The sequence below is a fragment of the Rhinatrema bivittatum genome, chromosome 5 (assembly GCF_901001135.1).
Source record: "Rhinatrema bivittatum chromosome 5, aRhiBiv1.1, whole genome shotgun sequence".
Lineage (NCBI taxonomy): Eukaryota > Metazoa > Chordata > Amphibia > Gymnophiona > Rhinatrematidae > Rhinatrema > Rhinatrema bivittatum.
The window spans coordinates 217,587,288-217,606,018 of NC_042619.1; positions in this window are offsets into that span (position 1 = coordinate 217,587,288).

Sequence of the window (18,731 nt, forward strand, 5' to 3'; positions counted from 1 at the left end):
CCACCTTCCTTCTTTCTCCAGTCTTCTACCCCACTGACATCATGAATCTTCCATCTCCCCCAGCCCCTGGCATTACCTTCTCTTCCCAATCCCTCCATCTCCTGGCATCACCTTCCCTCAACTTCACTCCCTAGCATCATTATCACCTTCCCTCTCCTACCACCTTTCCTCCCCACCCCAAATCATCATCTTCCCTCTCCCTCCACCCTTTTCTCCCAACCCCTGGCATCATCACCTACCCTTCTCTCTCCCACACCCTGTGGCACATTCATGTCCATTTTCCCACTCCACCTCTAATCTTTAAACAGAAAACATCTGGGAGCAGGTTTACAGAGTGCTGCTGCTTCTTCCTCCTTTGCCAGCTTCCCTCTGCAATCTTGACTGCTCAGGGCCAGCAAGTCTCACAAGCCTACAGAGCCTTGTGCAGTTTATGTTGCAGGAGAGAGCTAGCAAAAGGGAAAGCAGGAGCAGCTGCCGATAAGTGCTGGTCTCCCACACCCCCCTACTGGTGGGAGGACATTCTGCAGGTCAGGCGCGAAGGAGAATAGAATGCAGCCGTGGTACACCTGCACTTCAGCCATGGCAGCACACCAGTTGAGAAATGTTGGTCTATAACACCTGACCAAAGACCATTGCTACAATGGCTGGGCTAAGTAACACAGTAAATGATGGCAGATAAAGACCAAAAGGTCCACCTAGTCTGCCCGACAGAAATTTTATGTGCATTTACGTAAAACAGATCAAATTCCCACATGGAACCCAACCCCAATCTCATTGTCCCCTTTAGAGTTGCAGCTGTCACTCAGTGCAGGTTTCCACATGCTATCCAGAAAGTACAATACAGCCATATCACTGCTGCCCTGGGCTGCAACAATTGCTCAGTGAAGGCTGCACAGTTCTCTTGCTACCATTGCATTGCCTTCAGGGTTCCTCTGTGTTATCCCATGCTCTCTTGAAGTAAATTGGGAAGGGATATAAAAATACGGTTTAAAACCCAGGTAGTTGTGAATGAAGGCTCATGCTGACATAGCCCAACAGAAGCTAATACCAATTGAACTGGAAGCTGGAGGAAGCAGGACAGTGCCACTAGATATGCAGGATAGTATCCACCATGGTCTGGAAAAGGTTGCAAAGATGGAAAATCTCTGTTAACACAAAAGCTTTCATTCTACTTGAACCCCATTATGCAACACCCTAACTTCTGGTATTAAAATTACTTTTTTTGTTTATACTTCTAACCCAGTGTTTACAATTTTTCAATTGCTGCTTTAAACCCAGTCTGCAGTCTATGTCAACCTATTACACAGCTCATACAATCATTGATCTGGGAGTGGGGAGAATGTCAGCAGAGAAGCTGGATGAGACAATTAGATCAGCCACTTTAACCTTTCCTGGAGGAAGACAGATATTTGACTTAAAAAGTCCAAACCTATTATTTCTTAGTCAATAATTAAGAGCTAATCACCACTGTAAATGTTGCAGTCATTATTGTATATCTATACAAAAATGACAGGCATTCTTTTTCTTCACCCAATTATTCCTCAACTGAAAAATGCAACACTATGAACATTAATAATATTGATATTAATCTTTTAAAACTTTAATACCATGAAAGGTGACTTAAATCTTAAAAAGTAGATGGTTTGTTAGCTCTTTAGCTTAATGGTGGTGCTAATGAGTCAGGCATCTTCTATTGCTTGGGTATTCGTGTCTGGAGGGAGGGAGCAATTATCAGAAAATTATAGTTCAGCATCAGGCTTCAAGATTCCAAGCCCATGACATCACATGCAACATCAAAGATGAATAGTTGCAGCAAGTTTCTTATGAAGTTTCCTTCTATAATAAACATGTCCTGTATCTGATTTATCCCTTACTTTATATTTTTATAGCTGTTTTGAAAAGGATTTTTCTCATTGCCTGCCACTGGCAAAACTCATAAAAACAGAACTCCTTAAAATGTTCTTCCTGGATGTTCAAATAACCTGCCTCTCCCCCACCCTATCAGTTTTCATAGTACTCTTTTTTTTCCTTTTGCTAACATCTATCGTCTTTTAATCTTTCTACTACCACACCATATCTTTTTGGCTTCTCGCTCGCCTTTCTTAAAGTCCCTGATTTTTACTTCTCTAACTTTGCTTCAAATAGTTCCTTCATTCCCTTGCATCTTTTTGCATAAAAGAAACCTGCATGCTCTTTCTCCCTAGGTCCTTTCTTCTTCCCTTAACCGGATGCTTCTCCCTCCTGTCCTTAAATCAGCCATGCTTTGCAGTCGAGCACTGTCTGCCTTGTCAGTTTTGATAGCCCCGAGCACCATTTCAGACTCAGAGCTCTACGCCTGCTGCTCAGCATCTAAAAAAGCTCCTGTCCACATCAGTTAACTAGGACTCCTCACTAATGCAGAGATAAATGCCAGAAGCCTCTACCCTTCACGAGCGGTAATATCTTTCCAACTTCATCTTGAATGTGTAGCTCACGATTTTCAACATTTTTTTTTTTGGCTTGGCAGTTTCATCCTGCTCGTTTGGACTTCCAGCTCCATCGAAACTGGTTTCTACTGGGCTGTCGTGCCATGAGTCTTCTTTCACACCTACACAGAGGAGTTTCTCCTATTTAATATCTCCCTCCAACTGAGACCAAAGATCACAGCAATAGTCCTTGACCAGGAGCCATGAACTGTTACTTCTGGATCCCAGCTAATGTGGACCCTAAGTCCAGCCCTTAGGTGTCGCCAATGCACAGAGATGCTGCTCCATTATATATAGTGTATAGGCAGCATGCATGGCCCTACAAGAAGAGGTCACCATATCCTTCTCAGTGTTAAAATACATGGAATGGCACAACACACAGGCACTGAATAAGTAAAATTGCCCAGCACTGGTGTTATCGCATTTGGATTTAGTATTTAATATCTTTCGCTCAGCTCCTCTTCTTTTAATTCTCTTTCATCTCAGTCTTGTGATCTCCAAATTATTTTCTTCTTGCAGCTATCCATCACAAACTGTACAGAACCACCTTGCACCTGCGAGTGCACATCCTCTCTAACAGAAGACAATTTCTAGATTGAAAAATGAAACAATGGAGAGAGTGTCATATGATATAGGTCTACCATAATGAAGGAGGGGAATAGAGGAAGCACGAAAGTCATACTGGGCTTTATCATTCTGTTTTCTTACAGTATCCTTCAGTCATCTCCTAAGCTGCAGATACACCATCAACCAACAGCACAAGCATTTTTATATGAGCCAGAAGCAATAAGCATATTTCCCATAGACACAAAATGGCACAAACCCTTTAGTATATCTGGTCCTATCAGAATGTGCTGTCCCTAACCCTCCTCCTATTTGACAACCTAACTCCATGTCTCAGTAAGATATTGTGTACCCCTAGTTTTCTAACACCTAACTCAAAAGCATACCACAGGATAAATAACAGACTGCACTGGGATTAAATTCGGGAAAACTAAAAAATTGGATTTACCTATCATGTCAATATGGAATTTAGTGGTAAACATTGCTCCTTACTAAGGATTCATACCCAGCTAAGCTGAAGAAGTTGACAGCCAGCCAATTCCTGAACATGGTGCTAATCAGTGGGATGTCCAAGCTTCTTCAGGTACAATCTCTGGTTCCTGTAATCTGTGGAACTACTTATTATATAAAAAAGCACATCTCTCCTGGGCCAATAGCAGAAAGAGAATATATTTATACAGATCTGAACTTACACTATAAAAGATTTTAAAAGAATTACACGTATTTTAAAACAAAACTCAGTTTTTGCTCTCATCTATTATACAACATATCAAGCAACACAACCTGAAATCTGAGATGCTAAGGCTATGTGATTTCACACTAGTATTGTAATGGCCTACACTGATACAAAATCACAAAACTTAAAATTAAATAAAAATTTTAAAATTCTCTAATATGACAACACACCAGTTCTTGGCTCTCCATGTTTATCGTCTCTATTACTTTTTTGATTTTTATTCCACTTTTAGCAGGAGAGGTTCTATGAGGCAGGGTGAGGTGGAGCCACAGGTGGCAAAATTATAGGGGCAGCGGCACATGTCCCCTACAGTGACTGCCTCACTTTCAGGCCGATACAGTAAAAATTGCGGGAGAGCCGGCGCGCGCATAGGCCACTCTCCTGTGGACACGATTCAGAAAAAAAAATCATTCAAATTAGGGCCCGCGGTAAAAAGAGGCGCTAGGGACACTAGCGCGTCCCTAGCGCCTCTTTTTTGACAGGAGCGGCGGCTATCAGCGAGTTTGACAGTCAACGCTCAATTTTGCCGGCATCTGTTCTCAAACCCGCTGACAGCCACGGGTTCGGAAAACGGACGCCGGCATAATTGAGCGTCCATCTTCCAACCCGCAGGCAGATTTTTAAAATTTATTTTTTTTTTTAATTATTTTTAACTTTAGGGACCTCCAACTTAATATCGCCATGATATTAAGTTGGAGGGTGCACAGAAAAGCAGTTTTTTTTTTTAATTTACGTTTTTATTATTTTCAACGGTAACAAACAAACAACCGGCATATGAACACACACAGGATAGAAAATCCATGGATAGCACAGTTGTCAAACATGCTTATAGTTAAACCATACAGAAAAGCAGTTTTTACTGCTTTTCTGTGCACTTTCCTGGTGCTGGCAGAAATTAACGCCTACCTTTGGGTAGGCACTAATTTCCGAAAGTAAAATGTGTGGCTTTGCTGCACATTTTGCTTTCTGTATCGCACGGGAATGACTATTAGTTTCGGGGGGGGGGGGGGGGGTTTGGACGCGTGTTTTCGACGCGCTATTACCCCTTACTGAATAATGGGTAAAGCTAGCGCGTTGAAAACACACGTCCAATCGCAGGTTAACAGTGCGCTCCACCATTCACCCATTTTCTAAATCCCCAGGAAGAAGATGCAGATGAAAGGGTGGGAAGGAGGTGGTAGGGTTCCCAGGACTGTGGCAAGGTTGCCAGTTTCCTAGAAATATTATCACTGACATTATTCACCACTCCTCTGGGATCCTAACCGCTGCTCCCCCCTTCCCCGGCATTTCAAATAGCAAGGGTTAGAATTTATGGGAACCCCACACACACACACACACACACTTTGTTCTCTTGGTGATCTGCCTATGCTGTGCCTTGGGGAGGAGGAAGCGCCATCTCATCCCTTGCATAAGGTAGCAGATTGCTTTGAACCACCCCTGGCCTTTTGGCACTTCAAAGTGGATTACATTCAAGCATTGTAAGTATTTCCTGTCCCCAAAGGGCTTATAATCTAAGGGATTCAATTAGTAAACTGCGATAAGAGGATAACACGCAAAAAAACAGCGATATCGCATAATATTTAGGCCTAAAACCCACCACAATTAAAATGAGTTGCTTTGCATGCAATTTGCATGCATAAAATGTTCAAATTCATTCAAAGCTGATCATGCATAGGTAATCCTAGAATAATCAAACAATGCAGTTTGCAAGAGCTACATTAGTTGGCAAAATGTTAGCCACAAATCAAAAGGTATAACTAACTTTTCGCGAGAGCACCAGGATGTTAATGAATGTCCCGATGCACCAGGGCTGCTCTTTAAAGGACCACCAGCAGGCCAAAATGATCCCCCCCCAACAAACACACACCCTCTGTAAAAAACCCCACCTTTGGGGGTCTGGTTACATCACCCCCCCAGCCCAGCAGAGGTAAGAGTCTAAACCAGCGGTTCTCAACCTGTGGGTCGCGACCCCGTTGGGGGTCGAATGAGGATTTGCCAGGGGTCACCTAGGACCATCGGAAATATGGGTTGTCTATTCTAACGTGTGAAACTTGTCATTGTACAAATGTTTTCCATTGGTAGTTACTATTTTTTACTATAATTGTCATTCGAGGATAGATGTTGCAGACAACTGAATCAGAATGATTTCAAACATTTTAATTGTCGCAGCAGAAATATTTTTAACAGTTTAAATTACTGTCCATCAAACGGCGTGGCATAACGCAACGTTACACCATTGTGGGATCAAAGAAATTATTTCTATGGTGAAGATTTAAGCACGTCGTGACGTAATTGAAAAGCACTGCCGTTTCTAATTAGTAATACGCCATCGTTTTATAGTCCATGTTATTGAAGGTAATATTTTCTTTATGGAACAACCCATGAAAATGGATCTCGAACAAAAGAACGTTAAGAAAAGAAAATATAATGACAATTTTTTTACGGTATGGTTTTACTTCAATAGTTAAAGCAGGAATTGAGAAACCCCAATGCGTTATTTGTAATGAAGTTCTATCAGCCGAATCTATGAAGCCGAACAAACTGAAACGTCATTTTGATAGCAAGCATCCGAGCTTTGCCATGCTTTTCAAATTTTCACATAAGTATGCAATATGAATATGGTGAATACGCAATAGAAAAGTAAATAAATGCAAGTCATAAAGATAAAATTTCATTTATTTGTAATTTAATTATAAGCAGAAATATATACAGTACAGTTACTTAGGCCTATGAACGAAAATAATTTTACGGTTGGGGTCGCCACATAGTGGGGAATTGTATTAAAAGGGTCGCAGAACTATAAAGGTTGAGAACCGCTGGTCTAAACAAAAGATTTAAAAGTAGCAGAGATGCCCCAACCCCTTTCAAAACCCCTCCCCTTTCCAAAAACATTCACCCCACCCTGGTTCCAACCTCTCCCCTCCCCACTTCCTTAGAAGAAATCCCTGATTTCTAGTGGTCACCCACCCCCCTGGAACCTCCTCCATACCTTAAGAAGTCATCTCTAATGTCTATGATTGTTCCTATCACGTGACAGGCAAAGGCCAGCGCCATTTTGAAAGAGCTTAGGGGGCACTCCATTCCCCACTAGACATCAGGAATCTTTTCTATGGAAGGACTAGTCCGAGGGGGTGTCTAGGGTTGGGGGGGCACTAGAAACCAGGCATTTCATCTATGGAAGAGGGATCTGGGAACTGAATGCCTTGTGGGGGTTAGGAGTTGTTCTCGAACCAGGAGGGCTCATTTTTGGGAAAGAAGGATTTGGCAAAAGGGATGGAGCATCACCACACAATGTTTAAATCTTTTTTTTTTTTAGACTTTTATCCCTGCTTGTTTGCCTCTGGGGAAAGGGGGGGCAGGGTTCTAAGCAGACTAGGAGGTGGGGGTATTTTACATGGTTTAGGGGAGTTTTTCCCACAAGAAAATATATTGCGGGGAGCTGCCGCGATATTCTTTTGTGAGAGGCGAAAAATACCACAGGAATGCCCATCCTTCTTCCATTTCTCCATGATATTTTGATCCTTAAACAATATTTATTGCAGCATAATAAATGATGACCTAAGTTTGTACTGAGGCACGGGAGAGTAAAATGACTTGCTTAAGGTCACAAGGAGCAGCACTGGGATTTGAACCCTACATTCCCTGGTTTATAGCCTGCTGCTCTAACCATTAGGCTACTCCACCTTGCCACACTGCTAAAGTCCATCTTGTTTTTTTTTTGTTTTGTTTTTTTTTTACTTCTGTTAAAAACCTAGGTATCCACATCCCTCTAGTAATTCCTATCAAAGACTCCAGAAAAAAAAAAGTATACCAGCAAGTTTCCTTCATCATTCCCACCAGCAGCAGCAATTCTTTTTACCCACAATTTTCTCACTACTGCATGGCACGACATGCAAGATTCTGACCCCAAATCTTTCACTTGCTGCTGACTCTAGCAAGCGTTCTTTTTTTTTTTTAATTCATTTCAATTCTTGTTCACTCACCAGCTTGGTTCTTTCATGTTTTAGGGTTCAGTCAATCAGTCAAAATCCTCTCTTCCAAGGTCTCAAAGCTAAAATCTTGCAAGGGTTAGTGTTTGGGCCATAATTTCTCCTCAGGTTCTCATTTTGACATTTGATTTTTTTTACCTTTCAGTTAACATTCCACTTTTTCTATCCTTTCCTTCAGTTACACTCCTAGTTCTTTTTCATACTGCCTTCCAGCTGTATCTACTAAACATGTGGAGCTTAATCTGGACAAGATGACAATTCTTTATTGCCCCTTTTTCTCAAAATTCCATGCATTTTACCAGTTATGAAACTATGAGAGATTGGCTCAGCTTTTCCAAAACAATTAGCCTCACCTCAACTTAATATCTGAGCCCTCACATTCAAAAAAGGTTTCCCCTTCATCAGTGAATGTAAAAATGATATTCTATCAATAGCAAACTAACAGTATCATAACTAATGTAGAACAGCCCAGATTAATTCTAATCTCCACTACCTTGCCTTCAGAGGCTCAACTATTGTTATAACTCTTAAAATAATTGAATACACTGGAAACCAAACTAATCCGGGAGCCTCGTTTAATAGGTCTAGTTTGCAGACCATCCACAATGAAGATATATTTGCAAACCGATATTTATTGTAGATATTCTGAAAACCAACGAGGACTGGCTCCAGAATCGGGTTGGAAATAATGTATCTATTGCTAGTTAAAAAAAAAAAAGGCTCACATCTTCCCGAACAGGTGAGATTTCCCTTGCTATCAATTTGGATGACATTACCGCATTAGGTACTTTTATATCATGTGTCACGTTATTATTGCCACGTGTTTTGTTTTTTTACAGTGAGTGTATTACAGTTCTGGAGAAGTGATAGTTTACTTCATTTATATTATATAATAGGGTAAAGCAAATGTATCATGACTGACTCTTGTAAAGCATGCCATTATTTAACTTTTTTTTTTTCTGAATATGAAGCCTGCTGACAGGTAGCCTGGTGACGCTATTCGGCCACCGTTAAGAACCGGCTTGGAGAGCGTGCCTCGTACCCGGCCACAGCACTTCACGGGGCGGGGCCGAAGGCTGCGCTTCTATCTGGTCTCACACCCGCACAAGCCCCTCCCGCAGGTGCCCGGCTTTACTTACACATCGGTAACTGTCCCAGGGCGAGCTCCAGAGGCCGCAGCGGGTGCCATTGTCCTCCGGAGCACTACCCATTGGGAAAACCCCACTCTCCGACACTTCGCGGGGTGAAGCGTCACCGACGCGCCCGACTCCCGCCCGCAAGCCCGATACCAGGAGAAAGGGCGGGAGAGCGGACCGGCACTGCGCAAGCGCGGGACGGTTTCCTGGGATAGATGAAGGCGGCGGGGAGGGCGTGCGCCCGAGGGCGCGAGCATGACTCTGCCTATCACACTCGGAGGAACGGAACGGTGCGAGAGGTTCGAATGCGCAGGCTTAAGTGGAAGTAGCGTCCGAGCAAGGTCACGTGTGTCGCCTTCGTCTGCGGGACTGATGGAAGTGCGTACGGGGGCCAAGGCGCAGGTGCGGAGGAGAGGGCGGGTGCGGTGTGTTGTTGCGTTGCTTTATGCGCGCTTGGTCTAGGCCTGCTTTATATTTATTTATTAAATTTATAGCTCGCCTATTCAAACATTTCTAGGGGACCTGCAGTAAGGGACAGGCTGGTTAAAGCTTGTTGGGTTTTGGTTTTTTTTTACAGGTTTGTGATATCTTTTAATAAGCTAACATGTTTTGCAAATCTGTCAGTACTTGGGTAGCGGAACGCCTTTTTGGTTTGGTTGGCTAAGCAAGTTCTGCCCCTAGCTGCACATCAGCTCCTCCCACACTGCTGATTTCTTATTGTACGTTTAGTTAATGTCATTCTTTCTTACATACACTATTTCTATAAATCACAGATTAGAATTCCCAGACATACCAATAACATACTAGATACTAGGGATGTGAATCGTTTTTTGACGATTTAAAATATCGTCCGATATATTTTAAATCGTCAAAAATCGTTAGGGCCACGATACAATACCAATTCCCCCGATTTATCGTCAAAAAATCATAAATCAGGGGAAGGGGGAGGGCAGGAAAACCGGCACACTAAAACCCCCTAAAACCCACCCCCGACCCTTTAAATTAAATCCCCCACCCTCCCGAACCCCCCCCCAAATGCCTTAAATTACCCGGGGGTCCAGCGGCGGTCCGGAACTGCAGCGGTCCGGAACGGCAGCGGTCCGGAACGGCCTCCTGCAATTGAATCGTGTTGTCTTCAGCCGGTGCCATTTTTCAAAATGGCGGCGCAAAATGGCGGCGGCCATAGACCAACACGATTCGACTGCAGGAGGTCGTTCCGGACCCCTGCTGGACTTTTGGCAAGTCTTGTGGGGGTCAGGAGGCCCCCCAAGCTGGCCAAAAGTCCCTGGGGGTCCAGCGGGGGTCCGGAAAACGATCTCCTGCCGCGAATCGTTTTCCGTACGGAAAATGGCGCCGGCAGGAGATCGACTGCAGGAGGTCGTTCAGCGGGGGTTCCGGACCCCTGCTGGACCCCCAGTGACTTTTGGCCAGCTTGGGGGGGCCTCCTGACCCCCACAAGACTTGCCAAAAGTCCAGCGGGGGTCCGGAACGACCTCCTGCAGTCGAATCGTGTTGGTCTATGGCCGCCGCCATTTTGCGCCGCCATTTTGAAAAATGGCGCCGGCTGAAGACAACACGATTCAATTGCAGGAGGCCGTTCCGGACCGCTGCCGTTCCGGACCGCCGCTGGACCCCCAGGTAATTTAAGGCATTTGGGGGGGGGTTCGGGAGGGTGGGGGATTTAATTTAAAGGGTCGGGGGTGGGTTTTAGTGTGCCGGCTCACGATTTTCACACTTTAAACACCCAAACGGCAACAATACGATTCCCTCCCCCTCCCAGCCGAAATCGATCATTAAGACGATCGAGGACACGATTCACATCTCTACTAGATACTAGAAAACTGCTAGGGTCTTCTTTCTGCCTGCAGGCAGCAATGGTCTTCCCCTGAGAAAAACAGCTTTACTAATAGAAGTGTCAGTGTTAAGCAACCATCATGTATTGAAAGAGTACTAAGAGATGTAATCAGAGACTAAGAGAATGTGGTCTAAAGATTCCAAAATAGTCCTAATTGTTTGGGTACCACTCTGCTTAAAAAGAACATCCAAGCTAACGTTGCCCCAGTGTTTGCCCTCTAGGGAAGTGAGAAATGGGTGAATGGTGAGGGCTTGTGAGTGTTGAACTCGGGGAGAATGCAAGGGTATGAGGAACCTTAGGTGAATCTTACAGCCTTGTGGCCCCAGCCTCAACATACACAATTATGCATTCATAATAGATTTTACATGAAAAAGGACATTTAAAATACAGTCTTCTGAGATAAAATGATCACTTAAAAATATATATTATATTTACATACACCGCTGTGGTGCTATTAAGGAAATCTTGCAAAAGATTCTTGGAACTCATATGATATCAGGCCTATTATAAAATGTGTTGGATTTGGTGCTTGGTTCGCAGAAAGCTGTAAGTAAATTGAACTACAATTACAGTATACTAAACCTCCCGTACCAAAACTACAATAACTGCCAGTATTCAAACAGTAAGAACCTTACCCCTGAAAATGCAACACTACAAATATTACCCCAGGCCTTAAAACACCAATACACATCCTATTAGGAAAACAGAACAAGTTAGATTGCTATAAATCGCTACACAGAAACTACAGAATACCTACAACAGAATACCTCACTTCAGTCACTCATGCAGAACATGGGCAGATTCATCAAATACAGAATAAAGAGACCAAAAAGTACAGATAGAAATGTAGAGACAAAACCTGAACCGGAAACCGCAACAAGCCAGACTCTATGCAGTGCAACAATGGAAAAAAATGAAACATCAACATTCTTTATAAAATATCAAACAATACAAGTTTCTAGATATGCTCAGCAGTGGTGTATCCCAAACTGAATTTTTGGGGGGCTGAAGGTCAGAATGGGTGAATAGTAGGCATATAGGTTTGAGTCCTACTAGTTGTACTTTTATCAATAAATAAATCCTTAGAATGCACCTGACAATTGGTTTCTTTGTAGTCTGCAACAGCCATCATGCATCATGAATGACGCTTTAAAATATTTTGTTTCAAGCACTTACCAACATTAAAAATAGCTTATTGATCTAGTTTTAACTTATTTTGTATGTATTGCAGTTTACAAATACACAATAATATTATTTAAAAAGTAAATAACACTTCATAAAAACATCAGATCTAATCACATAATAAAACAAATATCAATGTATTCTTTTATGAATCCTCTTGCCAAAAATGCCGAATTATATCATAACTACAATAAAACAGCAATAATCATAAGAACTTAAGGTTTGTAATGGGTGCAGAGCAGAACTAGGATTGTTCATATTATAATCCACCATGCAAAAAAATATATATTCAGATTCTGGTGTCACTTCCATAATAGCAAAACAAACTCCCTCCACTGCCAAGCACTTTGTGAAGTAATACAAATCCCTACAAAAATATAATAAAAAAACATCTAGAACCTTACCATACCATACCAGCAGTAACTCTCAGGACTCAAACAGTAGCAGCCTTATCTAAGAAAAGGCAGCAAGGCAAACATTACACCAGACCCTAGAACACTAATACACCACCTACTGGGCAAAAAAGCCAGACTGCTACAAATCCCTACAGAGAAACTACACGCTAGCCGAAATACTGCACCTCTATCAAACATGCGCAATACAGAATAAGAAACTATAAATTTGCAACGGAAACATGCAGACAAGATTGAAATGGAAAACCCAAGGAACCAGACTCTGTGAACAGTGGAATACTGAAGAAAAAGTAAAATACAAATATATAAGAAATGCACATTCCCAAAGATGGCTTATTTCAATTGCTGAAAGTCAAAATAATTTTTTTTTACCTTCATTGTCTGATCTTATTTTTCTAATCAGCTGGTTGCGGTCTTTTGCCTGTTGATAGCAGGGCTGAATTAGCCATGCTGTCATGGGAACTGTCCATCAGGGCCCAGGAGGCAGAGCTTCTTAGTAGAATACAGAGCTTTGCTCTGTGCGGCTGCACGTGCCTTCCCGCACAGAAAACCAGTCTCTCTTCAGTCTGTTTTTCCGCGCGCGGGAGCACATGCGGAAAAATGATTCTCCTCAGCGAGTTAAAATACAGATTCTAAAATGTCAAGTAAGCCGGAACCGAGATGGACATGATCGTTGCTACAGGTGCCTCGGTCCGGACCACCAGTACGCCTCCTGCAAGCACTGCAGCAGGATGTCGCCGCGGGCCCGCCGTCAGAGGGCCCGAAGATCCAGGCCCTCCGGTTTGAACAATCGGGCACTTATGCCTATCAGAGGTGCACTCATCGCCAGGGCCGGAACACCAAAGGACCCAGACGGTAAGGAGAGCGGCGTCTGTGGGGCCCTCCACCTCCAGGACTGGAGGAGGCCATCGCGCCCAGAGTCAAAGCCGGGAACGGCACGACTCAAAGCGGCAGCGTCGACAAAAGGAGGCCACGACGTGAGGCGGAGGTGATTCGCACCGGCCGGTGTCGAGAGGCTCCGCAAGTGCGTTGTTGACATCACCAATGAGACATAAACCGAAGGCATCGAGTCCCAGACCTTCGGCACTGGAATCGGCGCCGACGACCGACGCATCAGCGGGAAAGACGCCAACGACGCAGGAAGCGTCAATCTCGACGCAAGGAGCACTGATACCGACGCAAGGTGTGTCGAGGAAGGCACATGAGGCTGGTAAACTGACGCATGCGGTACTGGGAACGGCTCGACGCACAGCTCGAAGCATAGACAACAAAGAGCAGCCATGGCAGAACATCCGACACAGGGACGACCAACATCGACGCATGCTGTGTCTGGACCGAAGCTCGGGTCAAAATACCCGACACCTGCCGAGACATCGTCAGAGCGGGGGTCAGCTCCACGCACCACTTTCGTCCAATCGGAGCATATGAGATGAAAAAGGGAAAGTAAAGCAAAGGAATGTCATCCACAGCTGTCCCCATTCCTTCAGGGGAAATCCACCGACGCCTCGCCCCATCGGACCGTCCATCACCCTAGCCCTCGGGTCTCCGAATGATCCATATCCCCGAGGAGTTCGGGGTATGGTAGGTCAACCACTCATTCAGAGGAGGAGTATGTACGGATTACATCATCTTCCTCCTCCCTAGCTCGGAGGTCTCCCCTTCATTCACCTGATTCTAACCAGGTACAGAACAGATCCACAAGAACCAGTTCCAAAGAAAAGGAGAGCGGTGTTGGATGTCGAACCCACAGTGCTGCTTCCCAGTGAACCACCACGGAAGCCGAGGATGCCTCTGCAGACACAGGAGGCGTTTTCACACTCTCCACTGCGCTAGCGGGTTTCTTTGACATTCTGCAATCCACTTTTCAGCTTCCCCGTCTCCTACTGGCAGCACACCACCTTCGCCTCAACCGCGTTCGGTATCAGAACCACCAAGGGAACCCTCCCCACAGGCACCAAGAGATCTCTCCCCACCGGGTCCCTCTCAGCCTACGACTCTGCCCCCGAGGAAGGTCAGACCCCTGACAGTGGTAGATTCGGAGTCACCCCCTTCATCTCCCTAGTCATCTACAGGATACCCCTCTGATCCACCGGAGGACACACCGGAACCCTACTCACCCCCAGAAGATCTCTTATCCGAAATTCTTGGATAAGATGGGGGCTCTTCTTAACCTAGAGATTCAGAAGCTGCTGGATCCTCGGGCGGAAACACTTGGTATCCTCAAGATATTTGATATCCCAGCGGAACCCACCTCCCTTCCGTCCCACAAGGTGTTGGATTCCGTCCTCAAGAAGATGTGGGAGTCTCCCTACACTACCACACCGGTATCCAGGAAAATGGATCTAAAATTTCGTATGCAGAAATCTCAGTTCTACTCCATGCTTCAACTTCCACACTCTTCACTAGTAGTGGAATCAGTGATGCAGAGAGCCAAGCGATCTAAGTTACATGGATCAGCACCTCCAGGGAAAGAGCAGCGACTTCTAGATGACTTTGGGAAAAGAGCATATCAGTCCTCTATGCTTTCTTCCTGGATTAATCAACACCAATTCTATCTGGTACAATACTTATGCCAATCCGGACTCGGCAACGTCTACAATAACTCAGCTGATTCAGAATTTGGAAGAAGCATCAGACACCTCCTTTGCACGGTGTATGAAGGGTTTGAATTGTTGGCTCGCACGTCGGCCTCAGCTATTGCTGCACGCAGAATGGCCTGGCTCCGATCCAGTGCCATTCAGGAAGAGCTACACGAGAGGTTAGCGAATATTCCATGTAAAGGGGACAATCTCTTCGGCGAGAAGTTCCAAGAGACGGTAGCGAATTTGAAAGACCAGGCGGTTGCGGTTCAATCGCTGACCCAAAACCCTTCCTTCAGCACGCCACGTAGATACTACACACCTACTCGCAGGCAACCATATACCCGTCGACCTTTCTGACACTACCAACAATTTCGACCCGCTCCTTATAATCCACCACAACGGGCGACGCCTCAGCCTCTTCACCCTAGGAGAGGCAGACCAAGGCCACAACAGCCTCAAGTGACTGCTAAATCGACCCCCTCTTTTTAGTGCAGCTGCCATCATCACTGCCACCGAACCCACCAGGCAGGATTTCCTTAAGCCTACCATACTGGGAAGCCATCACCACAGATCAGTGGGTTCTGGAAGTAGTAAGACTGGGATATCAACTCCGTTTCAACGCCAAACCCACTCTACCACACCTATTGCCCCACCAACCTCGGGGCCAACAGTCAACTACAACAGGAATCGCATCCCTCCTCCACCAGCGAGTGAGCCGTCGAATTCCATCTCATGCTCGCAACAAGGGATTCTACTCACCATATTTCCTAATTCCCAAGAAAACCAGAGGACTGAGACCAATCTTAGATCTCAGAGAGTTGAACAAACATTGGTCAAAGAGAAGTTCAAAATGGTGTCCCTAAAGACTATCGTACCGCTTCTCCAACCCAAGGACTGGATATGCTCCATAGATTTGAAAGATGCCTATACCCACTTTCCTATACACCACTCTTCATGACAGTACCTATCCTTCCAATTTCAGAAGCAACATTATCAATATCAGGTACTACCTTTTGGCCTCTCGGCAGCCCCCAGGGTTTTCACCAAATGCATGGCAGTGGTGGTGGCACATCTCCATCATCGGAGCATCAAAATTTTTCCCTATCTGGACGACTGGCTCATACTAGCATCCGAACCCCAGATTCTCAACGACTATCTACACCAGACCTTTCAATGCTTGAACAGTTTGGGGATCATAGTCAATTACCAAAAATTAATTCTCACTCCGACGCAATCCCTTCAGTTCATTGGAGCGCATCTCGACACCATCCATGCCAGAGCGTTCCTACCAAAGGACAAAAGACTAGAGATGCATCATCTCTTTCGAACCACTCGAGTCCTCAAGACACCGTCAGCATGGCAAATCCTCACCGTCCTAGGACATATGGCTGCCGCCATATGTGTCGTTCCCAACACGAGGCTTCATATGCGTCGCCTACAGTGGGGACTCAAGCGACAATGGAAACAACACACACAACCGTTAAAGACACAAGTGAAATTAACTCAGGCAATGCTATAGGATATACTACAGTGGTGGCTCAAGGGAAAAAATCTACAAACAGGAGCGCTGTTCTCCACTCCCCCACACAATGCAGTCCTGACTACAGATGCCTCCTGCAAGGGCTGGGGGGCACATCTGGACCACCTGCAAACACAGGGACTGTGGTCCACGCAGGAACAATACCTACAAATCAACCTATTGGAACTCAGAGCGATAAAGAACGCCCTCCACATGTTCCTTCCGCACTTAAAAGGCTGAAGGGTCATGGTCTACACTGACAACCAAGTGGCGATGTTCTACATCAACAAAAACGGAGGGTCCGGTTCCTGGTCCCTGTGCAAGGAAACCCTGCAAATTCTAGAGCACGCGGCTCGACACTCCATGCACTAGCAAGCAATATACCTGCCGGGAGCCGTCAACACTCAAGGTGACTGCCTCAGCAGGATATTTTACCCACACGAATGGACACTCAACCAGCAGGTGGTGGATATGTTGTTCCACACGTGGGGGCAACTGACCATGGACCTCTTCGCCACAGAACTCAATATGAGATTCCCTCGTTTTTGTTCAGTTTGGGCCAGTCAAGACTGGATAGCCCAGGATACGTTCCTCCTTCCATGGACGGAACCTCTCATGAACTTATTCCCTCCGATACCCCTCATAACACGAACAATTCAAAAGTGCATAAGAGATGCAGCACAATTAATCTTGATAGCACCAGCGTGGCCACGCCAACCGTGGTACACTCATCTGCTAGCGGACTCGATATTGCTTCCAGACAGTGACGACCTCTTGACGCAAAAACAGGGAACTCTGTTACATCCCATGCACAGCTCCCTACACTTGACAGCGTGGCGATTGAGTGGCTCCTCTTGATGGAACAAGGTATATCACTATCCGCACAGACTGTTCTCCTAGTCTCGAGAAAACCCTCTACCCGTCGGAACTATAGTTTCAAGTGGAAACGGTATATGACGTGGTGCTCCCCTGAAGGAATACCTTCCTTGGACTGCTCACCGGATAAGTTACTGGATTATCTGCACTCATTGTACCTGACGGGTCTCGCTACCTCATTGATTAGAGTACATCTCAGTGCAATAGCCGCTTACCACCATCCGTATAACGAACAACCCATCTCTGGCCATCCTTTCATTTCAAGATTTCTGAAAGGCCTCACTCATCTTCGACCTCCAATCTCAAAGCCTCCGGTGCCATGGAATCTCAATCTAGTATTAGAACAATTGATGGTAGCGCCCACATCAAATATCTGAATGTGAGCGCTACCATGGATGAGGCCCACATCAAATATCTCACATGAAAAGTAGTATTTCTCATCGCTCTAATGTCGGCCCCCAGAGTAAGTGAACTCCAGATGTTGGTGCACTACTCCCCATACCTGCAATTCTTCCATGACAAGGTAGTACTGCGGATGCACCCATTGTTCCTACCAAAAGTAGTCACCCAATTCCATTTGAACCAATCCATCGAGTTATTTATTTATTTATTTATAGATTTTTCTATACCGGCATTCGAGATTAGGAACCCCATCATGCCGGTTTACAAATAACAAGAGGGTGTGCACAAAAACAGAACATAAACAAGTGCAAAGAAATAAAAGTTACATTACAACAGGGTCATAAAACTGGGGAGAGAATTAGAGTAAGATAGTTGAGTAATAAAGATGAATTATTTACATTAATAATTTACATAATATTGTGTAGTGTCTTATAAGATGTTACTGTCTTTCAATATGGATCTGGGAAGGCTTGCTTAAATAGCCATGTCTTAAGCCTTTTTCTGAAAGTAGGAAGGCATGGTTCTTGTCTTAGATCGGGAGGAATAGAGTTCCATAGTGAAGGTCCGGCTGTGGAAAAGGCTCGGTCTCTGTAGGTTAGGTGGTGAGTGGTTTTGGTTTGTGGAACAAGGAGTGATCCTTTGTAGGCTTCTCTGATGGGTCTGGTGGATGTGTGCTTTCTGAGTGGAATTTGAAGATTGAGGGATGCTTGGTGATGGATAGTCTTGTAGATGATAGTGAGGGATTTGTGGATAATTCTAAAGTGTATTGGCAGCCAGTGCAAGTTCTTGAGAATAGGAGAGATGTGGTCTCTTCTCCTGGTGTTAGTCAGAATTCTCGCAGCTGAATTCTGAAGCATCTGAAGGGGTTTAATGGAAGCAGAAGGGAGACCTAATAAGATGGAATTGCAGTAGTCTATCTTAGAAAAGATTACTGCTTGAAGGACCGTTCTGAAGTCTCGCATGTGAAGGAGCGGTTTGATTCTTTTAAGTACTTGAAGTTTATAGAATCCGT